We start from the raw sequence: 11,259 nt of genomic DNA on the forward strand, positions 1-11,259 counted from the left end.
CCGTGCACTGAACCTCGCCCTAAGAGCAACGCGGAGCCCTCGGCCCAGAAGTCACGGGGCAACCCTTTGCCCCAAGGCTCAGATTGTCTCACTGCTTCCTGGGGGCCAGCCTGCTACACTGTACAACCCCCCTGCCCTGAACCCACCCTGCTTGGCTCTTACAAATCCCAGAGGCCTGGCTCACATGATTTCAGAGAAAATCCCAGGCACAGATAAAAGATGGGACTTGAACCTCTTAAAGGCCCAGCTCATCCTAATACAAGGGGAGTAGAATTCATCTGTGCAAATGAGTATACATTTGTGAATATTTCCCTGGTCAAGAGATTGCCTGATAAGCATGGCCTCTTGTGTCGGTTTCATTGTACAAGAAATAGACCAGTTGAAACAATTAGTTTTCTCTATGCCAAAAACAACAGACTAGAAATCTACCTTTGACATGAATTGCTTTCGTTTATAGCATAGAGGTCACTGAAATAAGTGGCTATTCAAAAATTCCATTAGAATGCACTATAGAGGTATAATCCCTTTAACATTAGGAGACCCTTTTATTCTGTATCTTGTGAAACTGAGAACTTGTTTACTCATAATCTTTAAAGGCTTGATCCAACGTCCATCAATGTCAATGCTAATGGTTTCACTGGCTTCAGTGGGAAATGGATCCAAGCCCTAAATCTGGTCTTTTGATGAGACAGACACCTCTCAGACTACTTCAGAACTTGAATCGACTTTTCCTTGTGCACAAATAATAAGCTACCTGTAGAAACTAAGTATTATTGTGCAGATAACTATCTGTAATACAGCAGCAATGGAAAAGACCCAGAGGCATGAACTACAGTTTAAAGCGTGACAGACCTCTTGCGTGACTTGAATAAATTCTTTAGATTAGATGCCGCTCTAAAATAGTGACATATACTGTCAGGAGCAGGCAGTTGTTTATGTATACCACTGTCCTTTACTGGATGGAAGCAGAACTGCTCAATTGTGAGTCATAGGCTTTATACTGATACCCTGATGAATGGGGTGGTAACTACCTGTGCTTTTAAAACAAGTTCTGTCATCACTGTCCCCTGAAAATTTGGTCATGGTTTGCAACACAGTATCCTTCACAATGACTGACTGTAAGGGGATTTGTTATAACCAAATAGTGCAGGGGAAAGTTAAATTTCCCTCTGTTCATCTTAACTCTACAGTGGCTTGAATCTGCTCAGCTTTAAATTTTTTAAAAATCTGCACAAAACTGGATTTAATGCTCCTTTTAGAAGGAGATAAATTCACTGCCCCAATTTAATTTCTTCCCACCTCTTCTGACAAACGTAAAAAATAAACTAAACTGGAAACTCTACTTGTTCATTAATATTAAAAGAGATAAATGAAAATAATGGCCAATATAAGGGTAATAAATTAATCAAGTTACATAAAGAGATTCAAGACTGCCACGTGTATGCATCTGGTCATTTACCAGACATTGTTTATATTTCACTACTCAGGAAGCAAATAAGATGGCAGATTTTTACAGAGAATAATTATTTTTACAAATAATTGACAAAGTTTTAGATCAGTTTATTACAACAAAATAGTCCACTGTTGCTAGGAAATATGCATAATTAAAATCTTGTGTTGGAGGTGTTGCTGGAGAAGTCCACTAGATGCTTGAGAAGTTACAGTTACTGATGCAGTTCCAGCCCTGAAATGCTATGTGAGAGCTGTGAGGCATGGAAATATTGATTTTAGAAAGTCTGGACAGGAGTTTGTAAATCAGGAAAACTAGAAAAGCTAAGTAGTCATATGCTTTTATGTCCAAGGGTATCAGACCCTTAGTAGGAAATCTAAACAAATTAGGAGTCTGAAGTTTATTTTGTGAGTCATCCATTTGTCAAGGAACTAATACATTTCTTTCTCCAAAATAAGGCCGGCTATAAACTAGATAAAGACAGTTGTATACATTCTTACTGATAAGTCATTGAATTTCAAAGGAATTTTCTCCAGTTTGCAAAGAAACTGAGAAATCTTAAAATTAACCACTAGTAAAATATTTTACTCCTTCTCATCCCCTAGTTGCAATCCTTTTGGATTAGGCTTGATGCTCATTAATGGGATGAGATGGGCAAGCTCACACAGCTTCTGTCTGTGCTGTACTTCTGTGGGTAAAGAGAGGACTACAGTTTTCAGGGTTATTAATCTGACAGTTTTGTTAAATGCTAGTATTAATAGTTTCTTCCTCTCTGTCCCATCCATCTTCTCCAGTGGTGGGCAAACTTTTTGGCCTGTGGGCTGCATCGGGTTTCGTAAATTGTACGGAGGGCTGGTTGGAGGGGGTTGTGGGCCGGCCCCCACCTCCTATCTGCCCCCCTGGGACTCCTGCCCATCCAACCCCCCGCTCCCTGTCCCCTGACTGCCCCCGGACCCATGCTGCCCCACCCAACCCCTTCTGTCATTCCTGATGGCCTCCCCAGGACCCTTACCCCAGCCAACCACCCCTTCTCCCTGTCCCCTGACTGCCCCCAGAACCCCTGCACCCTGCTGCCCCATCCAAGCCTCCCTCCTTCCTCACTGCCTCCATTCAACCCTGTTCCTTCCAACCGCCCAACCCCATCCACACCCCTGCTCCCTGACCACCACCCCTGAACTCCTCTGCCCTCTATCCAACCCCCCCTGCTCCATGCCCTCCGCTCCCTGCCCCCTTACCACACTTCCGAGAGCATCGGTGGCTGGCAGCACTACAGCCGCGCCACCCAGCTGGAGCCAGGCCATGCCGCCGCTGCCGCCACCACACAGCACAGAGGCCAGGTCAGGCTGGGCTCTGCAGCTGCGCTACCCCAGGAGTTCACAGCCCTGCCACCTAGAGCATTGCACCTGTGGCGGAGCGAGCAAGCAGAGGCTGCAGGAGAGGGGGAACAGGAGGGGAGAGGTTGGGCTAGCCTCCTGGGCAGGACAGTCCCACAGGCCAGATGTGGCCCATAGGCCATAGTTTGCCCACCTCTGATCTACCCATCCACATGCTCTAAGAATGGTGAGACTAAGATCCTCCTCCTCTGCAGCATCTTCCCTCTGAACCAGCCTTCCTGTATTTCTTTGCTTCGACTCTCCTGCATAGTTCAATTCTCTCATCTTTTTTCCTTTGCCTATCTTTCATGAACAACAAATAACAGAGGGTCAGATAAATTAATTCTATAGAGTGTTATGGGATACAGTTTGTATGAACTTTTAAATCTCTAGAAAATGTAGGCCTGTTCCTCAAGACCTCACTCATGCACAATTCCTGTTAATTTCAGACTTACTACTTGTATGGTTTGGTGGTTGGTTGGTTGGTCAGTTACCTTAAACTTCCTGATCTCCTAGCCTTGGGAGCTAAGGGAATGAAATCTTTACACTGTATACAAATGAAACTCATTTGTACGGTGGCTGAACTGGCAGGAGAATGAAATGTCAGCCTCATGAATGATACCAACAGCCAGACTAGAAGCAAGAACAGTTTTACTACACAGATGGATTATTTTAATTCTTTCTTTGCATTGCATTTGAATCTGCAACTGAGGTGATTCAGAAGCAGATCTAATATTTGACAGACCACATTAGATCATTTCCCTCTAAAATTGGATGCAACTGGCAGGTTTCTGTCACACCAGTTCTCTTACCTCCTCTTAAAAAAAACTTTCATGTTAAAGGGCTGATTTTGCTTTTTTTGCATAATCAGAAGAATTCCCACTGACTGCAGTAGCAGTTTGGGTACACAAGGAATCGCTTCTCAGCCTTCTGGCTAAGAGAGGTGAAAACATTACAAGGTTCACAAGATACTGCTTAGATAACCAATACACCTCTACCTCGCTATTATAACGCGACCCGATATAACATGGGTTTGCATATAGCGCGGTAGCAGCAGGGTTCCAGCTGCTGCGGGGAGCCCAGGGCCCTTTAAATTACCGCTGCAACCCTGCCACCGCTACCCCAATATAATGGCATTTCACCTATAACACGGTAGGGATTTTTGGCTCTCCACAACCATGTTATATCGGGGTAGAGGTGTACTTGCAATCTCCCGTAACTCAAGCCTGACCCCAGATGTACAATACCTTCCTTAACTTGTGTAAATTTGATTTTAAACGTTAGCTTTCATAAAAGTTTTTAAATATCCCAACCTAAGAAGGAAAAATCAACCACTACAATTCTGATCACTGGCCAACACAGCCATGTTTCTGAAGTGACACTTCAGACATCTCTATTAAGGATTGTTTGGTGTTCCCTTCATTTCAGGAGGCCCATTCTCTCCTCATTCTACAATCTAATTCAGTAGTTCTCAACCTTTCCAGAGTACTGTACCTCTTTCAGGAGTCTGATTTGTCTTGCATACTCCAAGTTTCACCTCCCTTAAAATTTACTTGCTTAGACTTAAACTCAGACATAAAAATACAAAGGTCTCGCCTCACACTATTACTGAAAAATTGCTTAGTTTCTCATATTTACCATATAATTATAAAATAAATCTTTCGGAATATAAATATTGTAATTGCATTTCAGTGTGATATGTGAGCCTGTTTTTCCACTTGTGAGTCTTGTCATTCTGAAAGGTAGTAAACAATTAAGCAACAATTAAGTTTTTCTCCTTCCTACTCTATTCCTACTCTTGGTCTTGATGGCAGTCATAGCAGAAAATGAGACTTCACAAAGTTGATATGCTGACCCAAAGGTAACAGACCATTCAAAAATAATTCCCAAGGTCAGTGTACTCTTTCTGTACTCAGGGCTGGCATTAGATGGGGGCAAACAGGGCAATTGTCCAGGCCCCTGCGCCACAGGGGACCCCAATGAAGCTAAATTGCTCAGGCTTCAGCCCGGCGTGGTGAGACTTGGGCTTCGGTTTTCTGCCCCGGACCCCAGTGAGTCTAACACAATCCCTGGCAACTCCCTTAAAATGAATAATCAGTGGTTCTCATACTGTGGGTCACGACCCATTTTGGGGTTGTGACCCACAGTTTGAGAACCACAGATTATAGTATATAGAGCAGTATAAACAAGCAATTGTCTGAATGAAATTTTATTTTCCACTGACTTCTCTAGTGCTTTTTATGTAACTTGTTGTTAAACTAGGCAAATATCTAGATGAGTTGACGTACCCCTTGGAAGACCTTTCAGTACCCCCAAGGGTATGCGTATCCCTGGTTAAGAACCACAGATCTAGTTAGCCAATAGCAACTGAGAGTCTCAGAGGGAACTCCTCTGTCTTTTTCTCATTACATATGTGTAAAACAACTTAAATTCTTCTGACAAGGACACTCTTTATAGAAAAGGCCCTGGGAATGTTAACAGGAGGTGTCCCAACAATGAGTCATACCTGGACATAGAGAAGAATCCTGCCCCGATAAATGGGCGTTGGTGTGTTTGTTTTTCCACTCTTCTTCCTACATGTGTTTCTATACTATCTTAAGGTTTTATACTGCTATCTACATAGTATCTTAGTATTCACCTTTCTATCTGAGTATCCATAGTATGTGTGTGTGTATATATATACACACACACACACATATATACATATATACACACACAGCTCCTGTTATCCTATTCAAAAGCAATTGCAACAAAAAATGTAATGTTTGTGACACTACCTTTCACAATCTGAAAATTACTCAGCCTTTGTGAATACAGGGTTAGATTTTCTTTTCCATGTTTTAGAGAAAGATGATGATGGTGTTCAGTAGGCTTATTGAGGGTAACTTTGTGTGGTGACATCAATGGTTTATAGGTTCATGAACAGTTTTAATCCATTTCCTGAATCTCAAAAATTTCTATAATCATCTATAATCTGCTGCTTGTAAATGCAGAAAAATAGAGATAATGGAAAATGCTGATTTGTCAGAGCAGGAATTCTTATCAAAATTCAGTAGGATCCATTGTTCCTGTGAGGCTTTTCCACTGACATTTCCAGAAACTTTTTGTGCTGCTGGTTTCCTGGCAGAAGGATTCAAGTGGTTATGTCAGTCTTCATTGGAGGAAAAAAAAACAAAAAAAAAAACGAACAAATTTGTTAATCAAAGAACCAAGGCTAAAGCTTGAACATTTGTACAACTTTTTTCATCAAGGTGGTTTCCCTCCCCCCCAATATCGCTACTACACAGCTGTAGCATTTGATCACGAAAGAGGCATACATGATCTACCTCTGGTTGACACACAGGCTTCAAATAAAGTCTTTAATTCAGAATTAAGATTAGAAGGCCCTTTCAAAGAAACTGATTGAACAAAAGCATCTGCCTTTGGCATTTTCATCATGAAACAGTTTTAAGTAAATTTTCCATCAAGTCCTAAATTTATACTGCTGGATCTTGAAATGAAAAAAATCTGATTTTTTTTCCCAAAGCCTGTTTGAACTAAATTATGAAGGACGAGGAAGGTAAAGCATTACTCTGACTGTCTCATTCTCCCTGTTGACTTTTGTTTCAGATTCAGAAATTCTAGTATAATCAAAATGTGTGCCCACCAAGGATTTAAGAGCCCAAAGAAGATTCTCAACCTCTTGTTTTCTGTGGTTATTTTTGTTCTTACTGCGACTCTTTGGGGCAAATCTTCAGATGGTGTAAATGATCTTAGTCCATTTGAATCAATGGAGGTATGACGATTTATGCCAGCTGAGGATCCATCCCTCCATATTTATAAGTTACTGCATAGAAAGAAGTATTCTCAGATGAAGAGTGTTTCATAATAGCGCTATCAAAGCTATTCAGACTACTTTTATTTAAGGAGTTGTCTGTGATGGAGATTGTCTGTTACAGCTATCCCCAGACTCCATTTTGTTTTCTGTTCTCCAGTGGCCGCCCTTCCCTGGCTGTTAAGTTGTTTACCAGGGCCACTGCCCTTCTCAAAGGGATGGCCACTTGTGCTGCGTGCTAAGTGGGACCACTGCCCTGTTCAAAGGGTTAGTCCTGTTATCACCTCGTTGAGCCTGGGCTTGGTGTAGGGTAGGCAATGTCCAGAGCTGCAAGACCTAATGTGTTTTTAAGATCCTGGGCATGAGTCATAGGCCTCATGTGCTCTTGAGTCACCTATTGCACAGGACTATGTCCAGGCATGTCTCTGGGCTTACCTTCAGTTTTTCCCTGTGCCCCCTCCCCTGTGACAGAGGGAGCCTATCAGGATTACTGGCGGGAAACTGCCCAAGTTTGCCTTTAAAACCAGACATTTTTGAAACACACCTCAGAAAGGTTGCTGCTTGGTCTGATCAGCCAGGGGTTCTGGGGGGTCCTTTCTCTGCTCTCGTTTTATTTTTGAACGCCCCCCCCCCACGAAGAACGAATTTCTACCTGAAAGATCTCCTGATTATTGAGACTGTACCGAGCCCTCCTTGCCTCTTCTGATGTTGCTGCTGCTTCTGCCTTTGCTGCTGCCTTGGGGACTGGTAAGAATCCCTCTGTAAAACTTTCTATACTTTTATTTTATTATTTTAGCTGCTGGCTCTGTTTCCCCAGCACACAGACTTAAGCTAAACCTTGGTCTGTGTCTAAAACCTCTCAAACTCCAGGGCTCTTTGCCGCTAAAAATAAGTTTGTGCCGCTGCTAAGCTCTGCTCCTGTGGGCTTTGCCTTGGGGCTCTCTGCTTTCAGCTGTATCCACCGCTGTAGCCACCATCCCTTGGCTTCCTTGGGAGCTGAGTCCAGGACACATACCACTCTGCCCTCTGTAACCTCCCCATAGCATAAGGTGCATGTAAGCCGGTTGTGCCGGGGCTCGTCCCCCTCAGGCACGGCGGGGAGCCAGGGCGCCTCCTTACGCGCTGCAGTCTGGGTAGGCTTAGCCCTCAGCAGGTGTTGAGCAGGGTACAGGGTCTGTAAACAGGGTAGAGCCCCGGCCCTCTAGCCGGGGCTCTCAAAGTCAATAAGCCCCGGCCCTTGGACAGGGTGGGCAGCAATAGTTCAGCCTCAGGCCTTTAGCAGGGGCTGAGCAAACACAGTATCAGCCCGGGCCCTTGGCAGGGCGTGGCACCAAACACAAGTCTAGTTCGCTCTGGCCCTCTGGGTCAGGGCAGCGCAGTGGCAAAGTCAAAGGGGCCCAGCCCTTGGTCCGGGCAAGGCACCAAACACAAGTCTAATTAGCTCTGGCCCTTTGGGTCAGGGCAGAGCAGTGGCAAAGTCAAAGGGGCCCAGCCCTTGGTCCGGGCGGGGCACCAAACACAAGTCTAATTAGCTCTGGCCCTTTGGGTCAGGGCAGAGCAGTAGCAATAGGCGGGAAGAGGGGGAGTCTGCCACCCGGTTACGGGTGCCAGGGGGAACGCAGGCCCTCCCACTCCACTGCGTTCCACCCTGGGGCTCTAGCAGCGGTCAAGACCCGCTGCGGTCAGTGGGGATCCTGGCCGCAACACACTGACATGGGTTCGGGCTCTTCCGGAGCCAAACCAGGGTCGGCTACCCCCAGGCTACTTCCAACCTCCCCCTCTCTGGGTACCTGGTTCTTGCCGGCATCGTCTGGGGGGTCCCAGACCATGGGCTTCTCCGGGTACCGGTCGTGGGGAAGCTCAGGCCACTCCTCGGGGTATCGGGTACACGGCAGGTCAGGCCGACGTTCCTCCGGGTACCGGGTCTGAGGCAAGTCCAGCCAGCGCTCCTCTGGGTAGTGGGCGCGGGGCAGGTCAGGCCAGCGCTCCTCTGGGTAGTGGGCGCGGGGCAGGTCAGGCCTGGCGGGAGCCCGGGCACTAGCATCTGTCCTCTCTGGCAGCCTGCTTCCAACTGAGCGCTGGGGCCGGGCTTTTATACTTCCTGTCCCGCCCCTTGACTTCCGGGGGAGCGGGGACAGGCCGTGCTGACTCCACCCACTGAGGCAACTGCTCTGGCTCGTCCCCCTCAGGCGCGGCGGGGAGCCAGGGCGCCTCCTTACAGTGCACCATAGGTCTTGTTTTTTTTAGTTTAATAAGTCAGTTTGTTAAGATTGTAGAGCTTGTAAGTTTCAACTGCCTTGTTATAGTTTACTGTTTTGTCGCTCCGTATAGTTGCTTGTTATAGCTTTGCTTAGAATTGTGATATTTGTTGTTTTGCCTAGTCATTGGTTAAGATAGATAAGGTTTTTTGCTGCTTAAATTCGCCTTCCTGCTGTCCCGATCTCTCCCTGAACTTTCCCGTGTCTGTTTTTCTCCCGCTCCAGTCTCCCCCTCTGTGTGCTCCTCCGTGTCTCCCTGTTATAACCCCTTGCTGCTTCTCCCCCTTTATAACTTCCCTAACCCTTTGCTGCTTTTTCCCTCGCATCTGTACTCTCTCCGAACTTCCCAACTCCTTGCTGCTCCCCCCCGCTGCGTCTGCATCACCCTCCGATGCATTCCCAAACCCCTTGCTGCTTCTCCCCCTGTGAAGCTTCCCAAACCCTTTGCCGTTTTTTTTTCTTTGTTTTTGGTGTCCACTTGTTGCTTAAACCTCTCTCTAGCCCTTCTTTACGCTTCTCCGCTGCCCCTCCCCTACCGAAGATCACCATCACACTGCTCCGTTGTCCTTACCCTGCAGGGCTTCAGAGTCTCTCGCTGCTTCCAGCCGCTCGTCTGCATACCACTAATCACTCACCCCCCCCTCCTGTTTCTTAACCCAGCCTTTATATTGATATTGTATTGTTGTACTGTAACTCACATTTTACTTGTGATTATAACACCCCATTGGTTGCATCCACTTTTCTGATATACTTTGTATTTACATTGATGCCACTGTGTTACATTGTGTATCTAGCTATTAACTCATAAAGAAGCTACCATTTTATTTTGCATTTCTTTTGGGTACGCTTTGCATTTCCACACTGTATCTAGAGTTGCTTATTGACTGTACTGTATCCCATTGTGCTGAACCCCACTTGCTGTACCCCACTATTAGAACTCCCTACGCTGTTCAATAAGAAGAAACCCCCCCATCGTTGTCTATTGTAAACACCCTATACACCCCATTCCATCGTATTTCATTATTAAATTCCCACCACTTCCTTTTTTTTCCTTTAATAAAGAAATTAATTGGAACCCCACCTGTGTGGTAATTGCTCCCCAAGATCCCATATACCTGCAGGCAGGGACAGAGATCATTGTTACATTTCCCTAATACCTTTGGGTAACTTGCAGGAAATCAGTGCACTAGGTATTGCAACATACTGTGTTGCTGTAGTGAAAGGAGACCTTTCAATGTGTTTGCTCACGTAAGTTACAGTGGCTTCTTTTGTAAACGATAAAAGTGGGTGTAGTTTACATCTGGCTGTGTGTCCTTCATACAGTGCACAGACTTCCAAGTCATGCAGTGTTTTTGTGTTACCTATTTTGTAACCTTACACATCTAAATAAAACACTGATTATAATGTGGATATTATTTGATTGTGGCCTGCTGCGTGGTAAAAGGGGCGAACTGATTGTATTGGGGTGGGTTTTTTGTAATTTTAAATAGCTGGTAGGGTATAAGTACTTTTTATTTATTCTAAATCAAAAGTAAATTAACATAATGATTACATGAATTTTTGTACTGAAATTTTCAAGGTCTTTTAAAAAAAATGATTTTAGCAAGTAGATTATTCCCCTATGTCTTCAGGTATTGTAGGTTATTTTGAAACAAAATGTTATGTTACACAACATATTTTCTTGGCATTTCCCATTTTAAAATGTATGGCCAAAAAAGAGAAAAAAGGCAGATTGACTACATTTTGAATAGAGAAGACCGTGTAATGCAAATGGTAGTTGGATGTGCAGTGGAAATGTGAGGATAGGCTATTGAAATTACTGTGCTATGTGACAGATGAGTTTGTGTAACCTGCATTTATGAAAATGTGGTAAATCGTATGGTGGGTATATGGTATTTCCCTATGCCATTTCCCCCAAGCAACTACAAACTCACCTCAATTCCACTAATATATAGAATAGTTTATAGTGAAAAACATGTTTACATGTATTAATTTTCTTATACTACTTGCTGCACAGTATACTCTCCATCTAATGCATAACAAATCCCAAAACAGGCTCATAAATATGCTTATGTAAATATTTTCTCAAAAGAGTAATGCCCTCAGGTTTATGCAGATCATGATTCATATTTTCACACTGATTTAAAGTCAGATTTTCTACTTTTTTTGTGAGAAAATCCTTTTTAATTATTTACTGTTTATATGGAAAGTATTTTCCACTTCCAGCACTTACATTAAAATTTTAATGCACTGGTTTATAAAGCTCTCTTATTTGCTGATGAAGAAAAAATTGTGCCCTCTTGCATATACATATTGTGGTATTTTAGAAGAAAATCTGATAATTTGAAAATATGCTTAATATTT

Source organism: Gopherus evgoodei, chromosome 12 (genome assembly GCF_007399415.2).
Source record: "Gopherus evgoodei ecotype Sinaloan lineage chromosome 12, rGopEvg1_v1.p, whole genome shotgun sequence".
Lineage (NCBI taxonomy): Eukaryota > Metazoa > Chordata > Testudines > Testudinidae > Gopherus > Gopherus evgoodei.